Source organism: Panthera leo, chromosome B4 (assembly GCF_018350215.1).
Source record: "Panthera leo isolate Ple1 chromosome B4, P.leo_Ple1_pat1.1, whole genome shotgun sequence".
In the NCBI taxonomy this organism is placed as follows: Eukaryota; Metazoa; Chordata; class Mammalia; order Carnivora; family Felidae; genus Panthera; species Panthera leo.
In genome coordinates this window covers 1,541,903-1,569,401 of record NC_056685.1, presented here as the reverse complement: position 1 = coordinate 1,569,401, position 27,499 = coordinate 1,541,903, and the positions used below count along the sequence as shown (strand labels likewise).

The following is a 27,499-nucleotide window of genomic DNA, read 5'->3' as shown; positions in this document are numbered from 1 at the left end:
ACTTGGATTGCATTTCTGTCTACAAATTCTGAATATAGCGAGCAGGGTCCTGGGGAAGGCAAGTACTTGCTAAGCATTCAGGTACGGAAATGCAATACAATATAAAATTCCCTGTGTGTCTCCAGTGATTATAAAATACATGCACTGGGGTTTCAGAAGGCACTAGAAAACATTTCAGAACATGCATTTTCAGTCTTTTTAACTCTTAGCTCTCTAGAGATTAGGTGGTGACGTCTTGTGGTTTTAATTTGCAATTTTCTGATGACTAATGCCGCTGAACACGTTTTACTTATGACCCATTTATGTCCATTTTTGTGGTGTATCTGTTCAATTCCTCTCTCCAATTTTTATAGACTGGTCATCTTTTTATTTCTAACTAGCAGGATTTCCTTACATATTACAGATAAAAGCCCTTTACCAGATGTATTATAGATAACTGCGGTTTGCAATTCCATTACTTACAATTTCTTTCGATGAAAATAAATGTTTGATTAGGATGAAGTCAAACTTACTTTTTCTGCTCGTTTATGTCCTGTTCTGGATCGTCCGTCCCGTTATTTACAAACACGTGGTCCAAACTGAGAGTTTTGAAGGTATTTTCTGGTCTTTTCTTCTAGAAGATTTATAGTTTGGGGTGTTTACATTTTGGTCTAAATTACTTGTTCTCCGGGTGGCAGGGGTCAAAGTTAATTTTTTTTCAGATCAATATCCTGTTATCTCAGCAGCAGTTTCTCGTAAGGACTTACCATTAGCTACTGAATTGTTTTGGAGACTCTGTCGTAAATCAAACGGCCAAATCAGCACGGGTATGTTTTGGGACTCCACATCCATTCCTTGGACTATTTTTGTCTCTCTACAGTGTGCGTTCTCCCATTTATTATTTTCATTAGAAGCTTGTCTTGAGTATCCTAAGTGTTCTGAATTTCCGGTAAATTTGAGAATCATCTTGTCAGTTTCTGTAGAAGAAAGCATACTGAAACTTTGATTTAGATTGCATAGAACATATGGATTAATTAGTGGAAAATGACATCTTAACAACGTTGAGTCTTCCAATTCATGAACATGGTACAATTCCCCAGTCTTTAAGGTCTTTGTGCTTTCCCTGTAACATTATCTTGTAGTGGTTTTGTTTTGTTTTGTTTTTTATGTAGTGTGACATGCTCTAGCTTTTTCAAGAGTTTCCCTTAAGCAGTTGCTGGTTTTGCTGCTACTGTAAATGCTATTTTTTTTTGTCATTCCCCCATTGTTCACAGCTAATACAAAGAAATACAGTTGATCTTTATATAGTGACCTTGTATACTGGAACCCTGCTGATTTCAATTATTACATCTAGTAGTTTGTAATTTCTTTTTTATTTTTCTTGTGTATACAGTTAGGTGGTGTGCAAATAAAGTTACTTCTTCCTTTCCAGTCTGTATAAACATCATTCCTTATTCTTGACATATTGCTTTGGCTAAAGACTTCTTTCCAACACTGCACTAAAGTAAGAACTGACACCCATGTCCTGTACCGTAACTATGACAAATGTACCTCTGCTTGATGTTAGCTGAACCTTACTCCTTGATGTCATGTATCAGGTTGAGTAAATAATCTTCTATTCCCAGTTTGTTGAGAGGTTTTTTCATGAATGAGTTTTGATTTTCTCAAATGCCTTTAATGCAACTATTGAGAAATCATGTAGATCTTCTTTAAGAGTCTATTAATATGTAGATTATATTCAGTGATTTTTCAAATGTTCAGTCAAAATTGCATTCCTCAGATAAACTAGCTCATAATATTTAGTCATGTTTAAATGTTGCCAGATTTGATGACCTATTTCTTCTTAAGGATTTTGGTGTCTATATTCATGAAAATATTGGCATGTAGTTTTCTTGTAATGTATATGTGTATGATTTTGGTATCAGTAAATACTGCCCTCATTAAATGCATTTAATAATGTTCCAAAATATGTTTCTTTCATTTTTTTTTAAGTTTATTTATTCTGAGAGAGAGAGAAAGCACGAGTTGGGGAGGGGCAGGGAGAGAAGGTGAGAAAGAATCCCAAGCTGGCTCTGTGCTGACAGCACAGCCCGATGCGGGGCTCAATCCCACGAACTGTGAGGTCATGACCTGAGCCGTAAAGTTGGACACTTAACCGACTGAGCCACCCAGGCGCCCTGAAATGTATTTCTGGTAAACACTGTATATTTCTTTGATCAAATCTATCTGTAAAGCCCCTGAACTTATACTAGAATGTTCTTTGCAGAAGAGTTTTTAATGATGAATTTAATGTATTCAAATTACTTTCTTGAGTAGTCTTTTCTCGTTTGCTCTTTTGTCCAAACAGACATTCTCCACCTACGAATTGCTTAGACTCTATCTGGTGTAATTTTCAAATGAGTTGGACATAAACGTACTCTATTGCTGTGTGTCTACCACTTGTCTCATTAGGGCATTATTTATTTCCACCTGCCTGTGCAGAAGCTAGCTGAGGATTTTTAGGTCCTAATCTTGCCTCAAATAATGGCATAACTGCTATACCTGTTTGTAGTGGTAGCTCTTCAGTTTATAGCATAAAACCATAAGTTGTCTCGGATGACCTTCGCATATAACGTAGGAACACTCCAACATTATACTGTAGTTTTGCCAACCCTGGTTTTCTGCTCTCATGGCCACACACTTTGAATCTAGATCCGTTATAAACTCAACAATGCATTGCTGTTATGTTTTCATTAAAGAGTCAATGGTCATGTTAAACAATGAAAAAGATAGGGAAAACGTCTCTTAAGTTTCTCCCTACGTTTACAATTTCTGGTTCGTTTCTCCCTGCTGATAAAGTTTCCAACTTCTTTTAGCATTTCTCAGAGTGCAAGATTGCTGGCAACGTTTTCTCTCAGCTTCCAGTTTTCTAACAAAGTTCTTACTTCTATTCATTTTTCTATCAGCTTTCCTGGGATATAACATACCCATAATAATAATATACCACCAGTTGAAAGTTTACAGTTTGATGAGTTTCGAAAACATACATAGCCATGTGACCACCAGACCATCATTGTAAAGAACATTTTGGTCACCTCCAAATTTCCATCCTGCTCCTTTACAGTTAATCCCTCCCATCCCAGCTGGCCCTACCCAACCATATATCTACTTTTTATCACCATAATATTCTACAGTACAAAATCCCATGTACCTGAAGTTATACAATATGTAATCTCTTATGTCTGACCCTTTCACTTAGAAGAATACTTTAGAAATTCTTCCAGGGTGTTTCATGGATTAGCAGTTTATTTCCTTTTTCCTGAATAATATTCTTTGGTATGAATATAAGTACAGTTGGGGCACCTGGGTGGCTCAGTCGGTTGAGCATCTGACTTCAGGTCGGTTATGATATCGTGGTTCATGGGTTCGAGCCCCACGTCCCACAGCTCAGAGCCTGGAGCCTACTTCAGATTCTATGTCTTCTTCTCTCTCTGCTGCTCCCCCACTCATGCTCTGTCTCTCACTCTCTCTCTCTCTCTCTCTCTCTCTCTCTCTCTCAAAAATAAACATTAAAAAAAGAAATTTATAAAAATATATAACTACAATTTATTCATCCATTTACCAGTGTGACTTCTATCATTCCATTAAGGAATAAATTAATCATATGATAAAGGTATGTTCAACTTTGAAAGAATTGGCCAAATTATATTCCAAAGTGGCTTTACTGCTTTACATTCAAGCCACGGTTTATGAGATTCCCAGTTATACCTCATTCTCCCCAAAATTTGGTGTATCTCCTGACTGGTTGCAATTGTAGAGTGTATTTAATACAATCTACAGTGATTTCAGCTGAGATTTCACAAATGACTAGTTATATTGACTGTTTTTTTTAAGTTTATTTATTTATTTGACAGGGAAAAAGAGCACAAGCGAGGAAGGAGCAGAGAGAGGGAGAGAAAGAATCCCGAGCAGGCTCCACACTGTCAGCACAGAGCCTGACGCAGGGCTTGAACTCAGGACTGTGAGCTCACAACCTGAGCCGAAATCAAGAGTCGGGTGTTCAACCTACTGAGCCACCCAGGTGTCCCTTGGTTGTTTTTTTTTCTTTTTTAATGTTCTTCTTTGCCATGAATATATTTTATTTTCTGAACTATCTATTCAAATTTTTCCCATTTAAACTGTTACGGTGTGTCCCTTCCTTATTGAATTGAAAGGTTCTTTATAAATTCTAGATACAAGTTCTTAATTAGATAAATGTTTTTAAAATACTATCTCTTATACTGCAGCTTGCCGTTTCTTTTATTAAAAGTGACTTTTGAAGAACATTTTGTGTTTCTTTTTAATTTTGTTGAGGTTCAGCTCATTTGTATTTCCTTTTGTGGTTTTGGCTTCTTATATCAGACCAAAAATCTTTTCTTGCCTTTTCCAAGACATGACGATATTCTCCTATGTATTACTCTGGATGTTTTATTTACTGAACTCTTACATGTAAATCCATGATCCATTTTAAATTATTTTTATCATATGAAGTAAGGGTTGATATATATATATACATATGTATACACACATATATATGTATATATATGTGTATATATATATGTATACATATGTATATATATGTGCATATATATGTCTATATATAATTATACATTATGTAATGTATTATATAAATTATGTTGTGTATATAATGTATTATATATTAAATATATAATATAAATACATATATGTGTGAATATATATATATATGTATAATTTTTTTCAGGACCATTTCTTGGGAGATTGTTCTTTCTCCATTGAACTAGAATGGCATTGTTATTATCAACTGGCCGTAGATGTTTGAGTCTGTATCTGGATTTCCTAATCAGTGTCCTTTAATATATACATCAGTTTTTATACAAAAACTGTGGTGTCTTTATTAATGAAATTTCATATTATGTCTATAAATTATACACCATCCAGCTTTGGTCTTCTGCTTAAAATTGTTTGGACCATTTCTAGGTTATTTGTATTATCACACAAATTTTAGAATCAGCTTGTAAATTTCTAAGTAAAAATCCTACTGGAATTTTTTTTTAAAGAAATTCTTTAAAAAAATTTTTTTAGAAATTTTTTTAAAGAAATTTTTTAAAGAAATGGGGCTCAAACTCATGACCCTGAGATTTAGTATCAAGGCTTTATGGACTGAGACAGCCAGGTGTCCCATCCCTACTGGAACTTTAATTGGAACTACTTAAATATTTCAATTTTGTGGAGAATTACAGATGGACATTATTGAGTCTTCTAATCCATGAATATGGCGTATTTCTAAATATACTTGGATCTTCTTGAATTTCTGTCCACAATGTTTGGTGTTTCTCAGTATGCATATATCCTACAAATTTTGCTAGAATTATCCCTAAGAATTCATGTGTCAGATATTTTTGTAAATGCTTCTGGCTGCTGAATTTCAATTTCCATTTTTTTCAGAACAGATATTTTGGAATACAATTTATGTATGATATTGATCTTGTAGCCTGTAATATCACCAGGCTTGATTGTTGGCACTGGATGGTTGCATTAGTCATGGTAGTCGTAGTTGTAATGGTAGTAACAAAATCTTGGGAATTTTCCAAATTAAATTGGGTTCACTCTTTTTAAAAAATTTTGGGGGCACCTGGGTGCCTCAGTCAGTTGAATGTCCCATTTCGGCTCAGGTCATGATCTGGCAGTTTGTGGGTTTGAGCCCCACATCAGGCTCTGTGCTGACAGCTCAGGGCCTGGAGCCTGCTTCGAATTCTGTGTCTCCCTCTCTCTCTGCCCCTCCCCCGCTAATGCTCCATCTCTCTCTCTCTCTCTCTCTCTCTCTGTCAAAAATAAATAAACATTAAAAAATTTTTTCCTGCCTTATTGTACTTTCTAAGGCATCTAGTACAATAAAGAACAGAATTGGTTCACCCATGAGCCTCCCTTTTCTAAAACAAATGCCATCAAATGATGGCCGTGTTGGACTGTCTTTGTCCAAAACCTGACAACAATGGCCTCAGGCATTTTGTCCAGTTTCACAGGTGTCAGGAGGGGGAGGCCCCAGCCCCATGCCTGTTACCCCATTACAGCTGGGAGCCATGTCGAGAATCCCTAGCAAGTTTCAAAGGAAAGGGATACTTCACAATAGAGAAGTGAGAGGTGAGAAGATATACCTTTGTCTTGTTCCTGATCACTGTGGAAATCAATCAGTCCTTCACCACATAGTATGATATAGCTGTAGATTTTTGTTGCTGCCATGCTTTCCTTATATTTCTAGTTTTCTGAGAGGATTTTTAAAGAATGCATATTGAGTTTTGTATTAACAAACATTAGTTTTTTTCTCTACATTTTAAAAGTGGTCCGGTAACTTTTCCTTTTTTAACCTGCTCTTAGGGTGTATTAAGTTAGTTCATTTTCAAAAGTTGAAACCACCTTGCATTCATGCGATAAACGCAACTTGGTCATGATGAATTTTGCGTATTGCTGGATTCCGTATGCTAGTACTTCCTTAAAAATGTTAAGTCTAGGATAAGTAAACTGTGCTCCAGCCAGACAATGGATTATTATCCAGCGCTAGAAAGAAATACGCTCTCACGCCATGAAGAGACATGGAGAAAACTTAAATACATATTATTGAGTGAAAAGAAGCCACTTTGAAAAGCCTGCATACTGTATGATCCCAACTGTGTGACATTCTGGGAAAGGCAAAACTATGGAGCAGTGAAAAGATTACTGGTTGCCAGAGGTTGGGGGAAGGGGGTGGTAGGTAGGGCAGAGGATTTTGGGGGCAGTGAAACTACTCTGTGTGACATCATAATGGCAGATACACGTCACCATACATGTGTCTAGACCCATGGACTGCACAACACCAAGCGTGACCACTAATGTAAACTGTGGACTCTGGGTGTTGATGATGAGTCTGTGCAGGTTCATCCCTCGTACCAAATGTGCCACCAGGTAGGGGTGTTGATAGTGGGGGCTTGGGGGGGGGGCGTGGGGACAGGAGGTGTGCGGGAAATCTCTGTACTTTCCTCTGAATTTTACTGTGAACCTAAAACGGCTCTGAAACTATAAATCCTGTTAAAATTATTGAGTCCCTATTGATAAAGGATAATCCTCTGTGATTTCATTTTCTTATAATGTCTTTATGATTTAATGTCAGGTGAATGCTAGCATTATAACATGAAGGATTTGTACGAGAATTTGTATTATTTTTTTTCTCTGTATGTTTGATAGATTTTACCACTGAAACTGTACACCAACGTGTCCTTTGTGGGGAATATTTTAACTAAAAATTTAATTTCTTTAATAGATGCAAGGCCATTCATGCTTTGCTTTTCTTAAATGAGTTTTGGTAATTTCTGTCTGCCAAGGAGTTTGTAGTTCACCTACTGGCAGAGAACGGTTCCCCCCTATTTTTCCTGTATTGGCTGTGGCACCTGACGTCCCTACTGCCACTCCTGATGTTAGTAATTTGTTTATTCTGCCTTTCTTACTTTGTTAATTATTACAGATTCCAATTTATCAGATTCACTGATCGTTTCAAAGAACAAGGCTTTGGGTTCTGTAATTTCACCATTGCTTTTATTTCAATGGGGTCGATTTCTGGTCTCACCTTTACTCTTTCCTTACCTACACTTGCTTCACATTTATTTTGTTCTTGATCTAGTTTATGAAGGTCTGTACTTTTCCCACTGACATCAAAGCTTCCTTCTTACCTAATATAAGCATTTACTGCTATGAATTTCCCTCCCAAAACTACATTAGCAAAACACCGCAGATTCTGGTTTACTATGTTTTACTTTCCTTCGGTGACACATAGGCTGCATCTGGTCACCTCCCCGTGAGCCACTGCCTGGAGGGGGGACAGGGTTGTACTGGGGGCCACGCTGCTACGCGTTGTCTTTATGGGGGCATTTCTCGTGTTTAATCTTGATGCCCCGATCTGCCATGAGATGTTGACTTTCTCCACTCTGGCCGGGCTAAGACTGCAAAAGATGCTCTGCTGACTTGACCTCTAGAATCTCCGTTTCATTGTTAACCTCAGAGCAGCCCTTCCTTCTGTGGTTTGCTCTCCCTCTGTGCACGGGACTCTACACGGCTCCTTATTCCCCGGGGTACAGGAAGCCCCACACATTCAAGCGCCTCACCTCAAACTCTGAACTCTGCCTCTCAGCTCAGTGGGATCACAGCACTCCGCCTGGACTCCAGATTTTGTCCTGTAGTAGGAAACTGTCCCCACACCAAGAGCCACCGTGACTGTGGCGCTCACCCATGAGCCTCCCTTTTCTAAAACAAATGCCGTCAAATGACGGCCGCGTTGGACTGTCTGTCCAAAGCCTGACAACCATGGCCTCAGGCATTTTGTCCAGTGTCACAGGTGTCAGGAGGGGGGAGGCCCCAGCCCCGTGCCTGTTACCCCATTACAGCTGGGAGCCACGTCGAGAATCCCTAGCAAGTTTCAAAGGAAAGGGACACTTCACAATAGAGATGCTATTTTCTCCCACTAAGTGTGATTTTCTGTATTGTGCGTGGGGGGGTGGGGAGCCCAAAACAAAAATGCAAAAATCTGTCACATCTGTCCCTTGTCCCTTGTCCAGCACATCTGTCCCTTGCAGCCTCACGTTCACGGTTCACTTGGAGAAGAGTCCCGGGAACACCTGGCACCGTGCACACCTCGCCGGAACACTGACAGCTCCAGAAACCATGCCAGCGCCCGTCACGGAAATGTCACATTTCAGGGACAGCTCCAGCGAGGACCATCCGCTGCCCCGTTTCCAAAATGGTGGCAATAACCACAGAATGGCAGCATTCGGAGGACAGGGAAGGAAAAGGCATGTGGCCCGGTGAAGCAAGCCCCACCTGACGGGGGACGCTGGGGGATGCATCTGGTTCTCACCCTGCTCAGGGCAGCACAATCTGCAAGTCTGCAAAATCTGGGAGTGAGTGCTTTAAAAAAGCGGGTCGTAAATACCTGGTCGTACTTATAGTTATGTGAACATGTTAACGAGTGTTACAATAAACAGCGCGTTTTACTCACAGAAATTCAGTCTTCATGTAGAGGAGGATAAAGAAAAACTTCAACTTTCAGGCAGAATTCATACAGAATTAAAGTGAGTCCTTGTCCTCTACACAAGCCAGGCCTGAGCTTATGAATGAACCAGGGAGCCAAGGGTCTTCAGGAGTCCTGCCCAGGAGGTACTGACAGACACAGTTCTCCAGTTCTCCATGTGGAACAGCGTAGACTCCGACGGCACCTTTATCCAAACAAGTTCCAAGTGCAAAGAGGAGGAACGGTATTTCCCACTACATTGTAAACTCAAAGCAGCATACGTTTATTTTTGAGCAACATGCTTTAAGGAAAGAGCCTAAGGCAGGGAAATCTCAAAGTAATCCAGAGCTTTTTGCTCTAAAATTCTGTCCGCAACACAGTGTATTTTGCTCATGGCATTATCGCAGCATTGACTTGCCCTGTGACCTCGCTGACACATTTGCTCACTGGCTGGCCGTCGGCTGGGACGGTGGAAGGGACTAAACCCGTGGCTTTTTCACCGTGGACCATGCTGGCCTGCTGGCAGCAGTCCACGAGCAGCAGGACGGTCAAGTCTCCCTGCGGAGGCACCTTCCCAGGCTGTGTTTGCACCAAATGTGCCATTGAGTATCCCTGGGACTGGCCGAGCCCCGAATGCACACGGGTCATACCGCCCACAGTCCGTGCGGACCCATCCGCGCCCCTCCCTATTGTGAATCGACTCCTGCGGACCAAGGCCGCATGTCCCCCCTACCATGGCGTCAAGCTCCCAGTCCGGGGTCTCATCATCCACCTGGTGCCCACATGCAGCTTCTTGGAGGCCAACCCCTCCTGATTTAGAGACCTAGGATCTAAAAGATTAGCTCCCTGTCCTTCACCCCTGTGTGACATTCCTGGAAACGGTGAGACGTGGGGACAGGGTTCTTGCCACAGACATCCCCACCGGAGCAGAGGAATGGGCACGTGCTGTAGCTCCTGGCCCACGACGACTCTGAAATCCATGCCACGCCACGGTCAGCGGGGCTGGCCCGGGGGACCCGCAAGTCCGGCGTCCCTCAGGAAGCCCCAGCTCTGGGTCCCCTCCTGCTCTTCCGAGGGCCTGCCGCTCGCTCTGGCCCTTGGCGTCCCCAGGGGCTCTTATAACCACCCTTCAGGAAGACAGCCTTCCTTTTCCACGGGAACCGGCGGTGTGCAGATGAGAGGCCTTCTCGCCCGGCTTCCCGCTTGTAGAAAACGGGGCCGTCTCCGGTCTGAGCGGGTGTCGCATTCTCGTGCCCAACGCTCCTAAGACCGTGCGCGCTCTTTGCATTTTGCAGCTCCGTCCGTCCAGTCAACGAAAGCCGCGTCCTCGGGGGCCTGCGGGACCTCTCTTTCTCCGGCTGTCTTGCAGCTCTTTCTGGTGGCGCTCTGTCGCCCCGTGTGGACCCGTGGGCCTGCTCCCCCCTGCACGAAGGGTCCCGCGGCACCCCCTCACCCCCGGGTGTCACATCACCTCACGAACCCTCTGCCATCTCTGGAGCCTGGGCACAAGAGCTTGTCTCACCCTCTAAACCAGCGGGTCCTGGCGTTCCACACCCCCCAAGCCCACGTGAAGACTGAACAACTCGCCTCTTCTCTTCTTTCCATCCCACTCCTGCGGTGTCCCCTCACAGACGGCTGAAGAGCCAGGTAGGCGGCCAGTGTGGCAAACCCCCCGGCAACCCCCCGAGACCTGGTTTGCCACGTCACCCTGGCAGCCCCCCAAGTCTGCCTGTGCGTTTTCTACCAGTCAGGTTACCAGAGGCGTCACCCCCGCCGCTGTCGTCGCCTCTACAAGACCCAGGCCGCCACGGCCCCCTCTCCGCAGAGCACTTTTACACCCAGCCTCCACCAGTCGTCCGCCCTTTGTTCTTCCAGCCTGTGTCCCCAGCCCCCGCTCACTGCCTTGTCCCAAAGCCAGCGTCACACGTTTTGGTTTTTTGCCGTTGCTTTGTCCATCATCTTACTTCCAGGAACCTGTTTCTCCATCAGTTTGCTTTTGCTTTTCGCCTTGAAATGGGGTGGTTTAGCACGACTATGAATTCAACTTGGCCTGAGCTCGGCTGGACCCCGCTTCTCTGCGGCGGTCATTGATGCGTCCCTGGGCAACCTGGAAGTCAGCCAGGCCTGGCTGGCTGAGGGACACGCCGACTGGCGGGCCTACCTCCGCCCCGTGTGGCACCTCGTTCTCAGCAGAACAGCCTCTCCCACACGGAGGAAGAGCTTTAAAGAGACGCCGGGCGCCTGGTGAGGGCCGGCCCGGAACTCAGCACGACACCTGCCCCACATCTGATGGGTCACCGCAAGTCAAAAACCAGCCTGGCTCACAGCTGGTGGAAGAGACCCTTCTTCTGATGGCAAGGGTGGCAAAGCTTGGTCCACTCGTGTGCAATACAGACTGAACCCGGGACTTGGTTTTGGTGGGAACTATGCGAGTAACAGAAGGAGATGGGACAAAAACAAGAAAACCGCTCTGTCGGTGTGTGTTCGAATTCCGCCAAGAAACACTCCGGGGAAGCCACCACCATATCTTTCTGCGTTTTTTTTAACACTTAGCTTTTCTCCGCTCTTTCTCCCTACTTCTCCACCCCCACCCACAACACGGCTCATCACAATCTTAAAGAACTGACGTGGCCAATGTGTAGGGGAGAATCAAGATCTGAAGCAAATTGTTTCTTCCACTGTAAGCCATAGGAAAAAATTCCAACTTTGCCATCCATAGAATATTATCATGGCTTGGGGCACAGACGCTTTTGTTTAAAAATGACATGTGTCCAAACAATGAAATACTTTGAAATGTCATAAAACTCACAGCAACATTTACACTTCAGTTGAAAATCAAAACAAATTCCTGGTTGGAACAAATTTCTGTGTGATGCGTGTGTTTTTCCCCAAAGTCAACTTCTGTGGGATAGTAAGGTTGATACGCTGACCTCTGTTTGAATGAAGAGATTAAGGAGTTGTTGCCCGGCAACAGAGTTAGTATGTTTGATGTTTGTTTCAGGGAAGTTCACATCTGGATATATTTTTAAGAGATACTCTGATTCAGGTAAAAATAATAATTTGCTATTACCATGGTTTGTTTCTAATGGCTGTCAAGATTATAAGAACAAATGGTACAGGTTGGCTTAAAAATAATAGCTGCCTTTGGGATACGTGAAGCTTCTGGACCCATCTCATAAATCCCAGTGGAAACGGGTCCCTTGGGACAGTGGTTGATGGGTTTGAATCTGTTGTGTGCTTCATTTCCCTTGTCCATCTTTCACATGTTCATCTTCTTTATATTACGTTTCCTGTTTCTACACCAACTTCTGCTCCAACCCAGGCTTGTTAGGCAAAAATGATTTTTGACTCTGAATACCTATCTGGTCTGCTCCTGACGTTGTTAAATGCAATGAAAACCCGTCCCCTTCATACTGATGTCTTGCGTACCGTCGTGGGAATATAATTTTTGTGAGTCATCAGGTAGCAAAGTGGTCTAGCTTTTAAACATGTGGCACTTTAAGACTTTGACAGCTAAAACCATAAAATAAAATGCAGCAATATGTTTATTGTTTACATTTATGGCACTGAAAATGTGCTGGTTTAGTGCCATAAAAAGAAGAAAAAAAGTGGTATAATTACTTTCATCGTGACAGAAAATTTAAAAAAAGTAAAGCTTCTCCAAGTGAATTGTCATGAACGAATTTGCTGAGTCTTTTCCTTATTAACTCATTTGGTTTTTATGCAGCAAACAACTCACTGCTTAAACACCACGCTAATGTCTACTCTCATCTTGCTCAAGTACGAGGAACACAAGATTAACTAAATTGCTAACAATAAAGTAAAGAAAAAGAATGTGAATGCTGAAAGCCATACTTAAAAAATAAAAATTAACAGAAGGGCACAAAATTGAGGGAAGTAAGAAGACTGAATCCCATTTTAACTTAAGAGACTCCACCTGAGCAATTTTTCTCTTTCTTCTATCTACACACAATGCCTCTGAATCAACTGGGCAAAGCCAGCATTCCGAGCTCCCACCCTGTCCCCATGGTCCTGTAACACTTGCCCGGATGACTTCATTCTCCTCTACAGCCTGCCTTTGATCATTCGCCTTCAGGATGCTCTGCCCAGAGATAGGTTCTGGAAGGAGAGCTGAGTACCTCTAACTGGCATTCCAAGGTGCCGGATCACAGCCCGTCTCATTACCGCCACACTCCACATGCCGGTCTCACTAGACACAGCACGGAGTACCAATAATCCACATCATTAGGGCTCTGAAGTCAAATTGCTTCCATTAAAAGGCAAATGTCATGATAATGTTCTCGCAAATCTATTAGAAAATAGATCTTAAAGTGTTTTATTGTTGTTATCGGTAGTCCTTTATTTTCAAAACAGATTAGTATTTATTTTCTTTGTAACAGATGCTGTAGTTTCAGGAACTTACATTGACATTTAAATATCCATATCTTATTCTGTAGGGAAAATTCAGACTCTCCATCAGTGTAACGTAATGTTATGTCTTTCCAGGAATGAAGACGTGTGTTGTTAGACAATCACAGTTTCACTGGACCGTTCTCTAAGTTCTTCATGTATGTATTTCAAGCATTCTCTTCAGAAAAAAAAAATGTGCACCAAAGAATGATAACCAACTGGGGTGCCTGGGTGGCTCAGTCAGTTGAGTGTCCAGCTCTTGTTTTCGGCTCAGGTCATGATCCCAGGGTCATGGGATCGAGCCCCGCATTGGGCTCCACACTGAGCATGGAGTCTGCCTGGGATTCTCCCTCTCTTTCCCTCTGCCCCTTATCCCCACCTTCTTTCTTTCTAAAAATAAATTTTAGGGGTGCCTGGGTGGCTCAGTCAGTTAAGCATCTGACTTCCGCTGAGGTCATGACCTCATAATTCATGAGTTTGAGCCCCGTGTCGGGCTCTGTGCTGACAGCTCAGAGCCTGGCACCTGCTTCAGATTCTATGTCTCCCTCTCTCTCTTCCCCTCCCCTGCTCGTACACTGTCTCCTTTTCTCTCTGCCCCCCCCCCCCACTGTTTGTACTCTGTCTCTCTCTCCTTCAAAAATAAACATTAAAAAATTTTTAAACAAACTTTAAAAAAGAATAACAATCAACTGACATCACTATAATTCATGTGAAAATTGCCAGAAATATGACATATTACAGGAGCCCAAATAAGTCAGAAGTAATCAAATTTAAAATAATTGCATAGAATTCATCAAGGGAATGTGAAATTTTAAAAAAACAATGCAGTTTACGAAGCTCACAGTTGCCTCTTTGCAAGTTGTCCTGGTTGTTCGGGCTGGAGGAAGGTTGGCTGAACTACACACACTGATCTCTCACGGTTCTGGAGGCTGGAGGCTGGAGCCTCGATGCCAGCTCTGTTGGGTTCTGGTGAAGGCTTCTCCCAGGTTTGCAGGCGACTGCTTTCTTGCTGTGTCCTCGCACATAAGGGAGAAAGAAACTGTATCCCCTCCTCTCATAAGGGCGCTGACCCCCAAATCAGGGCCCCACCCTCATGAACTCATCTAAATCTAATTACCTCCCAAAGACCCCATCTCCAAATGCCATCACACCGGAAGATAGGGCTTCCAAATATGAATCTAGGGGAGAAGCAGTAAAATTCATCCCATGACACAAGTTTTAAAAAATAAGCAATTCAATATGTCAAGATGTCAGTTCTTCCCAACTCGATCTATAGATTCAACGTAATCGCAATCAAAATCCTAGCAAGTTACTTTATGGATATTGACATATGGATTCTAAAGTTTAAATGGAAAGGCAAAGGACCCAGAATAGCCAGCGCAATATGGAGGAAGCAGAACAAAGTCAGAGGACTCACACTGCCTGACTTCAAGATGTATTGTAAGACTACAGTAATTATGATAGTGTGGTACAGGCAAAAGAATAGACTAACAGATCAATGGAACAGAATGGAGAAGCTAGAAATAGACCCAGATAATTATAGCCAATTGATCTTTGACAAAGGAGCAAAGGCAATTCAAGTGGAACAAAGATAGTTTTTTCAACAAGTGGTACTAGACCAGATGGATATTCACATGCAAAAAAAAAAAAAAAAATGAGTCTAGACACTGACCCCACATCTTTTTCAAAAATTGATTCAAAACGGATTGTCGATCTAAATGTAAAATGCAGAACTATACAAGTGCTAGAAAATAACACAGGAGAAAACCCAGGTACTTTGGGTTTGGCAATGATTTTTTGTAGATGACATTGAAATTTCAATCATGGAAGACATAATTGATGCAGTGGGATTTATTAAAGTTAGACTCGTCTGCTCTACAACAATAATATTAGGAGGAGAAAAAGAAAAGCCAAAGACTGAAAAAGAAATTGCAAAGGACACATTTGATAAAGGATTGGTATCAAACACACACACACACACACACACACACACACACACACCCCTCTTAAAATCCAACAGTAAGAAAAAAAAACAATTAAGAAATGGGCAAAGAAAATGAACAGACACATCACCAGAAATACATGGGAGGTAAATAAGTGTCTGAGAAAGTGTTCGACACAACCTGTCATCAGGGAATCACAAGTTAAGTCAATAATGCGACACCGCTCCGTACGTTGTAGAATAGCTAGAATCCAAAACCCTGACAACACCAAGTGCTGGCAAGGATGTTGAGCAGCAGGAACTCTCACTCACTGCTAGTGGGAATGCAAGACGGTGCAGCCACTTTGGAAGACAGCTTGTTAGTTTTGTCTACACACATCTTAGAAAGTGTTTTCTTATAAAACTCTTACTATATACATCAGGGGTCTTGCTCCTTGGTACTTACCCAGTGAATTGAAAACACAGTCACACAAAATTCTGCACAAAGATGTTTATGGCACCTTTGTTTATAATGGTCAAAATTTGGAAGCCACCAAGACGTCCTTCAGTAGGTGATGGATGGACAATGGAATAGTATTCAGCGCCAAAAATAAATGAGCTCTCAAGCCATGAAGAGACACGAAGGAACCTTGAATGCATATGACTAAGTGAAAAGAAGCCAATCTGAAAACTCTCCACACTGTCATTCCAAATCTATGACACTCTGGACAAGGCAAAGCTGTAGAGACGGTAAAAAGTTCAGGGATTGCAGGGGCTGGAGGGAGGGATGAATAGGCATAGCAGAGGGTTTTAGGGCAGGGAACATACTCTGTCTAATACTGCAGTGATGGAGTAATGTCACTATACATTTGTCCAAACCCATAGAATGTACGAGCCAGAGCGAACCCTCATGTCAGCGAGGGGCTTTAGTCGATACTATTGTATGAATATTGGCTGAACACGTGTAACACCACGAAAGATGTTAAAAGGGAAAACTCGGGGTCGTAAAGGGTATGTGGTAAACACTGCTTCTTTAACTGAACGATGCTGTCTGTCTCCCATGTCTATAGTCTTTAAGCCTCCGAGTGTTCCCTGGGAGCCCGCCGCCCCCCCCCCCCACCGGCTCCACTGGAACCCTGATCTTCAGAAGGATCCAACTGTAGGTGTGTGTTGGGCGGGGCTGGCCTCGGTCTCCTGGAGCTCCCAGGCCTCTGCAAAGTGGTGGCCTCCTGGCACCCAAACACCCTGTCCCCCATCCCTGCCTCAGTCGAGAGCCTCCAGCTTCACTGTGTCTGAGTTCAGGGGGTGGTCTGGGGCTCTCACACTCAGCTTTCCCCCCGAAACCCATTTGGCCTGAACCACACCTGTGTTGGGTTCCGTGATTATTTAATGGCATATTCTCCATTAACTCATCTCTGCCATGAAGTTCAAGGTCAACTCCTCCCGAAGTTTTAGTCAAACCAGAGCAAAGGGTTGAAGGATTCCCCCTGGCTCTTTAGTTCCGTGAGCACAGAGCCACTGCCCCTCCCCCAGAACGTGTAAGACTGGTGGGATGCTGGGGTCCCAACATGGGGAGCATGTCCCTGGGGCCCAGCAGGTCACCTGGACTCCGAAAGCCCCAAAGATGCCCCTCACACCTGCGTCTGCGCTGGGTGTCCGCTCAGGCTCTGTGCTGCTCCGGCCCTGTAGATCTGGCCCGAACAGAGGGGAGGGAAGGAAAACAAACCCTGTGACTCCTCATGGCCTGAACAAAGCTCGCGGCAGTGTCCCGCTAGGAGACGTCACGTTGGTCGGACATGGCCACTTAAGCGCCTGACAAATCACTCCATCAGGCGGGCCACCTCCTCTGCCCACGTCCCCTGGACGCAGCGACGTGAAACGGTCTGCGGGTTGGGAAGGCAGCTCGTTACATTAATACACGGGCAGCGGCTGTTGGCGCATCGCAGGGCTCTATCCGCCGAGGCGGGGCCGGATTACCTCTTCGAGGGACTCGGTGCAGCTAGAGCCAGAGGTAAAGGGGATTATCATTAGAAACGATTTCCTTCCTAATGGCGACGGTGGTGACCTTCCACTTAGATAGCTCCACTCAGCTGGAGTGGCCACCAGCTTATTATGCACTTAAAATAATGCACCTTATCAATCACTACAATGTCGCGGCTCCCAGGAGGGAAAAGTGCTGTTGCATGACAGTGTGAGGGCGCCAACAGCCGCCGGACACAGCACGCGAGGGAGGGCGAGGACGACACTCGTTTCTGAGGAAGGCTTTTTTTCTTTTGAGTAATGTGTTTTTGGTCTGTTTGTTTTACGCATAGTTAGCCATCCCTACTCAGGTTTAGATGTGTTGATGATTTCCCTGCTTTCCTAAGAATTCCAAACACAGACCTCAGTTTACAGCTCCACGAAGAAACAGGTGAGTCTTCTGAAAACCATATCAGTTCTCCCTAAAATTTACTCTTCTGCTGCCCACATTTCTTAAGGAAATACATTTCGGGGAAGCCTAATGCTCAGCCGCAACAATTTGGAGAAAGTAAATGAAGTAAAATTCTGCACAGTCAGGGTTCAGCCATTTGTGCCGCCATTCCTTCACCCGTCTGGAAGAAGCCTGCGTGAAAAACCTCCAATACCTGTGATTTAAATGGATGTGAGAATCATTCTGTCACAGTGAATCAAATCATACAAATCGGAGTGTGGGTGGGTTTCATCATTTGCCGCGACCACGAGTGGAGCGGACAGATCATCAGAGCCTTGGAGACTTGAGATGAATACTCTCTTTCTCTTTTATACTTTCTGTCTCTCCGTCTTCCAGCTTGCCCTCTCTCTCTCTTTCCACACCCGTACGGGCAGCTTTAATCATTGTAAGTTAGGCAAGAGAGGCCACACTTAAGAACTCCCCTCTTCGGGGTCAGCAGCAGCAGCAGCAGCAGACATGATGCTGTGCGGGGCTCAGGTGCACCCGAGCCGTCCGGTTCCTTCATTACTTACCCTGCTCGTCAACAGCGTGCTCCAAAGTGCATTTGGCTTCTGAGCTGTAAATCATGAACGGGAATAATATCAAGGCTGAACGGGAAGAACAAATTGAGATCAATCCTACAGGAGAGTACAGACCAATAACACCGGCCGTCTCTACGGAGGATCGGAATGAGATTTTATCACAGGAGATGGTCTGCGACGTTATGACAAAGCAATTTCCACCCTAACCCGAGGGCACGGTCCCCATGGGAAGGGACCCAGGTCTATTGCATTTACATGCGGGTCAAACAGCCAATTGATTTTTAACTGTCCATTTTATTGTTTGTCAATAAAAAAGAGAGGAAATCCAATTTTAGGGGATTGGTCCCCACAGGCAGGCTATTCAGAACATAAATATCTCCTGTTAGCCTCAGTGATGCATCTTTAGAAGGTGCCTCCCAGCCGGGCAAAACGCAGGCTGTCCCTGTTGTGGCGACGTTGGAAGGGGGCTGTGTGGAAGGGGGCTGAAGACGAGTTTGTTGGGGACCTTCTTTCCTGCTGGAAATGCCAGTTGGTTTGCTCTCTGGGGGCAAGAGAGTGACACATTTCAACTCATCAGCCATCTGTACTGAGCATGAGCTGCTCTCCTCAGGTGAGCGTGTACCTTCCGGCCACCTCGGGGAGACAACGACACGCCATCAGCGCAGATTGCGCGTCTCCATACCTACGGCATGGTTCTCAGTGTGGAGACCGATGCCTCAGGGCCACCTGGAGACACTTGTTGTGGCTGCAGAATCCTGAGCGTAGAGAGACACGCATACCACCGTCTGATAACCGTGTTTGCTCTTTGATATAAAATATCCCCAAATGTCCTACTGTTCCAAAATAGTTTCCCCTTACAATACCAAGACCTAATAGGGCCTGGTTGGGAAAAACACTGAGATACTGACAGCATGATACGGAGCAGAAGGCGAGCAAGGAAGAGGTGAAGAACCAGGCCAAGAGGGTGGCCACAGCTGGTCCTATGGAGATGTCTCCGTGTCAGCACCCAGCACGGAGACAGCACGAGCAGGCCACTGAGACTGGGGGTGAAGTCCCACACGTGAGGACAGAAGCAAGAATTCTCGGTGACGGCAGTGTTTATGAGCAGATACCCCTGGGGCTCTGACGTCAAGCACAGAATGGCAGTGTCTGCGGCCTCCGTGGTGTCACTGGGTGGGTGCAGGTGACAGGGAAGCTGGGAGACCCAACCCCGACCGGGCGTCCGGGCCAGACCATCCTGCAGACTAGAGACTGTGGAAGCCCTCTGTGACTCGTAGAAGAAACTCCTGACTCCGTGAGGCAAGCAGATATCTGTGTCTCATGGTAGGCATGAGTTTTAGCATAAAAACACTTCATTTCTGGAACCTTCTACAGCTGTGAGCTGTGTTCCTGAAGGGTCCTCTGTGCCCTTTGCTGGAAACTCCTGGGAGCAATGTGCCTCCCAGCTCACCTCTGTGCTTGTGGGAATGAGATCCAGTTTCCTCGCTGCCTCTAGCAGGGGGGACGGCCTTTGCTGCGGGAGCCACCCAGATTTCTTCTGAGATTCTCACGTGGCTCCCTCCAGCTGTGGCGGTCAAGATGCTCTCTCCTGGAGTCTCTCAGACTTCCCTTCTGCCAGCCTCTCTTGCCTCCAGCCGGAGAAGTTCTCTGCTTTTAAGGCGTCCTGTGATTAGACGGGCCCACTGGATAACCCAGGAAAAAATGTCTCTGTTTCAAGGTCCATGACCTTAACTACGTCTGCAAAAACCCTTTGGCCACATGATGCAGAGTAATACAATGTGTCATTAGGTCACGGAAACGGGTGACAGCATGGGGGCTGTACTGCTGACCACACCCCGCGGTGACAAATCGCCACATATGCCGTAAGCTCGCTCTGAAAAGATTTATCAATCTAGGCCTAACGGAGAAATGCTTGCCCCTCTCTGTGGTGCAGGTACCGCAGGTTTGTGCTGGAGCCCAGGAATCCAAGTAGTTGACACGTTGTGTCTGATTCTGACGGCCAAGGCCGGTGAAGATATCAGGGGAGAATTTGGTGCTTTGGGACTACTTGGAGAGAATGGAAGAGGTGCAGACTTAGGGAGGAGAAATGTTACCAAAAACGCCATCTCATTAAATATGGACGTACCGTGAGGACCTCATTCTTTCAAGAACTCACCGTACCCTTAAATTCCTAGAGACGTAGGCTGTGACGCATTCCCTGGGGAACATGCTGACAACAGAGGTCAATGTCAGGAAGTGGCTGAGGACCAGTTGTGAAGGGCTCATCACGGTCGACAGACATGGAAGGTGATGGAAAGCCGTGTTTGGGGTCTGGTGCGACTTGGTTTGCGTTCAGAGAAATTTTCCCGAAAATAATAGGTCATGTTCATTTTTAATATAAAAGGTAAACATTGATGTTTAAACTTCTTAAAAATTAGCATATATCTGAATGTCAGAGGCCTTAAAAATTCCTTGATAAGAATATCCTAATGGTTCTTTGTGGAGAGAAGGGAACCCCGTGCACTGTTGGTGAGAATGGCACGGAAACGAGCGAAGCGCATTTCCAATCTGATGGAGTTGGCAGACATTCAAGGGAGCCTGTACGGATGCCTCTTAGGAAGCTCCGTTACTTAGGTTGTTACTGTTGTTTCCAGGTGAAATTGAAGGGACGCTGATTTTTAAATGGAAAACCTGGATTCTTCCTCCACAAACAGAGGTAACAGAGGCTCGGGAGCTCAGTGGAATGATGCCTGAGGAACGCCCCATTCACAGGGCCTGGTCTACAAAGGGACTGACTAACCATCCATGATTCATTCCTCAAATCTCCACCTCTGGCTTTGTCACACATTCCTGACACTGTCCTGATCTAGTCTTTGGCTTAATTTGTCTCCTCCAAGTGAGATCTCCTTTCCAAAGCACAGACCAAACCAAAGTCTGTTTCTTGGGAAATATCATTACCTGTGGCCAGATGAGCGCCAGCAGCAGTAGTCCACGGAGAATGGGAGGTTCCAGAAAACATCCTTGTGGTGGAGCAGTCCAAGCAGTTGCTAGGGGAAGCCTCCAGAGCCCCGAGAGTAACGATGCTCCTGGTGAAATGTGGCTGAGCCGCCTCTACAGGGTGGGGAGGATGGGGCCCAAGCCCAGCTTCACCATTTAATCTACCTTGACCCAGGTCAAGTGATTACACCGCTTCACACTGTGCCTGCTGCATTTGTAGAATGGAGTTTGCCCATCAGCGTCCGGGTTACATGAGGGGTCCATATAGCTCACGCTAGTTAACAAAGTGCAGCAACCATAGCAGGCTCTTTGTTGGAGGCTGTGTCTCCTCAGTGAGCTTGAACCACCCCCAGAGATGGGCATGATCGTGCCAGTGGTCAAGGATGTAGAAAGTAAGATCCGGGAAAATCCCCAGCTGGCACTGCTAGAAAATCTCCGTGGGCCCATTCCCGCCCTGTCCCCGTGCTGTGTGCGAAATATTCTGCTCCCTCAGCGCTGAGATGATCACGTCAACACTCCTGCCCTGTGAAACTCAGGTGAGTCTGTGTTACGTTGCTTCGACCTCTGACTGGGGAGTCGAAGAAATTGTCCCTCCCAGCCAGAAGCTTCCAGAGCCTGTGCGGGCCTCCTGTTTGTCAGCCCGGGTCCCAGAGAGAGGATTGGCAAGGCATGTGGTCGAGGTGTCTGTAGCCCACCGAGAAGTTGGGGTTCTTTCCTATCCCAGCACCCCTGATCTAGACCCAAAGTTAATGCTGCTTCTTCCAAAGTAGTCTTCCCTCAGCTGAATCAGATTAAATCCTGCTGTCTTTACCATTCAGCACCATGAAATGGTTAGTCTGTCACGTCCGGTTGTCAATTATCCTCTGCTTATTCGATTTGCAAAACTCGTATGCTTAGTATTTGGTGAACAGGATGAAATGATGTTTCCATGTAACATAAAATAGTTATTTTGCTAAAATCATGTGAGTAAATGCTTCTTCTTTAGGGACTAATAGTGAATAAAGCAAGTGAACAAAGGCACTTACGTGACTGTTTGGGGTAAGGCATGCTTCCCTAGAAACTGTAGAAATTTTTTGTTTATGATGACATACCTGGGATAAATTTGTATGTTTGTCTTGGTTTTTAAAAACTCAAACTCAGAAATGAAATTAGGTCAGGATAATTCATGTTAAATTCATGGCAGCTTTAATGTGACGGAATCATGATGCAGTGAAACCTGGTGATGGTGATGGTATTAGACAGTTACAGGATAAAGTAATCAGTTAATCAGATAACTCATAAAATCCTCCTAGCAAGGATTCAACAATTAAGATGATAGAGACACTATGTGTAATGATTAGAGACAGCAGGTCAAAGGAAAATGCGTGTATTTAAAATGACTAGTTACACACAAAAATGACTATTCATTCTTGTCATGTTTAGGACAGGGATCCATTCTTAAACTCTTGGTTAAAGGGAGAGGTGCTTGTTTTTTTTTTTTGTTTTTTTTTTTGCATCACATTGTAAATCAAGGGATTCAGATACCAGTTGTGTTACCTACAGAAGGAGCAGAAAGGGCCTCATGTTTTTGTTTTAATTTGGCTTATTCTGCAATATGACCTTCTGCATACAGGCATGGCCATGACATGAAAGGGAACTAGAAAAAGGACCAGGAGAAAAAACATCATTTTTGTTCACCAATACCAAACAAGAAACCACGGGAGCATGTGAAAATATCAACACTGAATTCTCTTATAAACCCCAGAAATAAGGCATTCTGAAATACGGGAGCCAAAGTTTCAAATAAACACACAGGTAAATGGCGCCGCAGAGACGTGCACAACTGTTGGGATGACGGCCGCTCGTGTGTGTTCGATGCGCCGTTGCAGAGATGACATCTGTGGGGAAGAGGGAGGCAGGGGCCGGGCGGACTCTGCAGGGTCCCCCTGGCTCTGCAGAAAGGTGAGTGGAACCATTCGTGTGCTTACAAGCGGAGGAGGTTAAGGAGACAAATGGGAGCTCACCGAGGGGAGAGATCTCTGCCTGGAACAGAAGGCTGCCGGGGGCCCAGAGCCTCGGGAGCAGAGGCGCAGCCCTGGAGAGAAGACGGGTGGGGTGGCAGGGCAACCAAGCCCCTGTCCTTCGGAGGACAGGCCCGTGGACGTGCCGCATCCCGTGGCCCCTGGAGGCGCAATTCCTGAGACCTTTCCGGCTCGGGAGTTGCTGCAGTGGTTCCAGCGCCACGGACGGTTTGTCCCAGTGACTTCTGGTTCCCTGCCGTCCCCTCTGGGTCTGACCGGCATGTGTTTCCCGCGTGTCCTCATCAGCTCGGAGCTGAGAAGGGCTGTGCAGGATGACACAAAAGCCTCTCCTCGACCATGCCCGTCATGACCCAGCGCCCGGAGTGGCCGCGGAGGGCCTGTTCCTCCAGGTAACCACAGGTAAGCACCGGCCGCACCTTCACGCCTGCCCGAGGGCTCACTAGGACACTTTCCCTTCCATGCCCTTGGCTGGGAAGAGCCACGTGAGGAGGAGTGACCGGAACAGCCAGTCCATTTTTACCAACAACTAACAGGGACTTGGGACGTTAGACACCTTAGCTTTCCTCGCAAGGGACTTAACCATGGGCCCGAGCAAACCATTCCCTTGCACGCCTCCAAGGTGTGGTGCGGTCCCGTGCTCCCCACTGGGCAGCGGTGGGATTGTGAAATTTCCGAGATGCTTTGATGGGAAATATCAGCGAGCCAATCAGCTGTGTTCCCTGGTCCAGGTGGTCCCCATACAAGGACAAATCCGTGCGGAGTTCCTTTAACCTACAGATAGCTATCGGTGATGGAGAGACAGACACATGGATAGGTAGATGGGGAGGTGATAGAGAGGTGAGGAGACAGAGACAGAATCCGTGGCTGACGTATGGATCAGAGAGACTTTATTTTTGAGGGTGCCCTGTGACTATCCTGAAGAATCTACTTCTAGCCATATGTTTTATTTTCTTCATTAAAACTACAAGGCAAATGTATTAACAATGAATGGGTCGCGGATGTTCAGCTGCCTACCGTATCGTCCCTTTTACCTTTTTTTGGTTGTTGTTGTTTTGTAGTTATCAAACGACTTACAATTTTTAAACCAATCTAATGACTTTCCAAAATAACTTAAAGATTTTTTTTATACTGCCACACACAAACGAACAATATTTCTAGGAAGAAATTTTCTTTTTTTTTAAAAGCATATCTTATTTTTTTTTTTACATTTATTTGTTTATTCTGAGAGAGAGAGAAAGAGAGTGAGTGGCAAAGGGGCAGAGAGAGAAAGAGAGAGAGAATCCCAAGCAGGCTCCGTGCTACCAGCACAGAGCCCGACGCAAGGCTTAAACTCACAAACCGTGAGATCATGACCTGAGCCGAAATCAAGAGTCGGAGCCTTAATTGACGGATCCACCTAGGCGCCCCAAGGCAAAAAGCTTCTAAAGAGTTTTCCTTCCCTGTCACATCAGTTTCCCACCAGAAAGCTCTCTGCGTTTTATGAGGAAAAGATTCAACGGCAGGGAGGGATGAGGTATGGAGGAAAACCAGACTCACTTAAAAGGAACGATGTCCTCACCCATACTTGTATTTACTCCTGGGGGTTCAACACATACATCCATATAACAAGCCGGAACCTGAAAGTTGCAACCTGAGCCTCTCCAACAGGGAGAGGCTGGGGCGAGTGAGGCTGGTGGCGTGCACCCCAGAAATTACGTGACGGCATGGAAATCCTTACTCGTGAGGGTCAGTGGGTCTGGTCACTTTCAGGAAGGAATCGGAATGGAGATCCGGCCAAAATGTTATTGGGATAACTTAGTGGAATCGATGTTTTCTGTTTCCACCAACTGTGGTTGAGGTACAAGGTTAATCAGAGAAATAAAAACCGTCCATGTCTAGCACCTGCTCTGAGGTCTGACACGGGCTTGAGAGCGAGCAGCCCAGTGCCTTCATTCCATCTTCAAGGAAGGAGATGGGAGAGGGGAGGGCCGGCTCCTGGGCCTCTGGCTGCTTCTTGGCACATCACATCCACAGAGCCGCACTGGACCCCGCTCAGCGGCCTTTCCGCTACCTTGACCACCCATTCCCTGCTTGTGTCTGTGCCCTGGGGGACTGAGCAGTGAGCCGACGCAGAGCTGGAGGGACACTCAGGAACTGCCGCTTTCCCTCACTGCAATGTTTGGCGCTTCGTGAATTTTGCTGTTTTGTAAACATTTAGGGAGACTGGCCCCCGGTCCTGAGGCTGCAGGTGCCAATTTTATGAATCAGATAAATTCCTACTTGTTAGCTGCAGCCACATACATTTCCCCCTAAACACACTGTAGCTTCCAGCTCTGTTAGTAAACGTGACACGTGAGGATCCGGTTCTGTGCCAGCCTGGCCGAGCGCTGCAACCCTACTGTGAGCATCACGTGTGTACAGACACATTCATCACCGAAGAGCCAGCCTCGTTGGAACCCGGGCAAGGCGGCTTTGTCTGTTCGCTCCATCACGTTTACACGTTTGGCTATTGCCAAGAGGCCGGGGATACACTCGTCAGAAAGGCAGAACGGCAGAGCAGTGGGGAGTTCTGGGATCACACTTGGCTCCCAGCATCAAATTTAAGAATCAGGAGCTCGTGGCAGCACCTGGTAGGCTCAGTCTTCCCATCTGTAACACGAGTAGGAGGACATTCACGTGGTCGTTGATGTTTGACGTACAGTAATCAAGAGCCCAGTACACGCTGACGTTTCAGCATGACGGCAGCAGCAAAAATGGTTGTGTAAGAAGTGGTACCACACGCTGTGTGCATCTGCAAGGGGCAACGTGACGTGAAGGGGCATGAGAAACAGTCCAGTGGAAGCACGCTCAGGGAAAGGCCACCGTGATGCACACTCTTCAGCCTTCATGAGACGCCGAGGATTAGCCTAACTCCTCACAAGGTTGTTGTGAAAGCTCAGGGTAGTCGTCGTGATCCAAGCAGAGGAGAGAAGCCTGTGTGAGTTGAAAGGACAACTTCAGAGGCTTCTCCCTGCCGGAGCAGAGCTTTAATTTCTCTCCTTGACAGATGACAACTTCGGGTCGAGCAAGAAACATGAGTGACCCTCTCCACCCTCCTCTACTCCCAGAAGTGATCTCAAAGGAGCTAACCACAGCAGTGGGGAAAGACTAAATGAGGTTGGTGCTTCCATCCGAGGAACAAGAAGAAAGGAGAGAGGTGAGAATTCGGGATGAAGACGTGTCCGATGGACTGGACTCAGTGGAATCAACAGAAGGCTGAGTGGGAATAACTGGGCACGCAGTCTGCAGGGAGAGAGGTTTGGGTGGTGGGCTTATGTGAGGAGGCACATCGGGGGTAACAAGACCCAAGACGCCTCCATGACTGTGTAAGGCAGGTGGTTGGGTGAGGCGGCCATTGGGGACGTCTGGTCCAGTCCTGAAGATGGGTGTTGGATGGGACGTCTTCAGGCACCTTGCAGTCACACAGAGCCAAGGTTAGACTCGGTCAAGAAAGCTATGGATGAAGCACCAATGTCCTTCATGGACAAGGTGGTGATGAACACAATAGAGATAGCGTAGGGTGGGGCATTTGAGCCGAGGGGAATGAGCTTGGGAAGGCAAGGTCGGTTTTATGAAGAGGTGGACTGTGAAGACACACACTTATCTGTGGGACACGGGTGCTCACTGAGAATGTAAAGCCGCTGTCTTTAGCTTCTATAGCTTCAGAGTAGTGCTCAAGGGTAGCTTCAGAGTAGTGTTAGATGTGAGCTCAGACATGGAGATGACCAGTGTGCCCAGACAGGAGTTTTGCACACAACACAGTGCTGCTTGTGGACGCTGGTTCTAGAGGATATTGTGAGATCTCAGGAAGCCTGGGAGGCCAATCACTGAATGGATTTACGTCACCGTTGAGTCAAACTCCTGCCTGTTTTCTCCAGTCTCAGGAACAGACTGTGTTCTCCATCTGATAGAAGGCCCCCTGAGGGCCCCCCATCGGATGGAAGACCACATTACTTGTCCTACGTTTTATTTGAGAGTTTGGGTATCAAACATGTGGTCATACAGACAAACATGGGACAGGATCATGAGTTTATTTTGGATTATGCTTTCCTTACCTGAGCTGACTGGTTGTGCAGAGGTAAAAGGTAAGAAATGACATCGTCCAGGCCACAGCTGAGCATTTATGTAACCGAGTGAAGTCCTGCCACA

At 45.7% G+C, this 27,499-nt stretch overlaps 1 long non-coding RNA gene across 1 annotated transcript; it reads left to right on the top strand.

Annotated features, from left to right (window-relative positions):
* Window positions 1–6,819: 6,819 nt before the first annotated feature.
* On the top strand, window positions 6,820–21,053 carry LOC122225480. The gene is made up of 3 exons (XR_006205196.1): window positions 6,820–6,918; window positions 13,520–13,581; window positions 20,969–21,053. It is a non-coding gene; the product is annotated as an uncharacterized LOC122225480 (long non-coding RNA).
* Window positions 21,054–27,499: the final 6,446 nt, after the last annotated feature.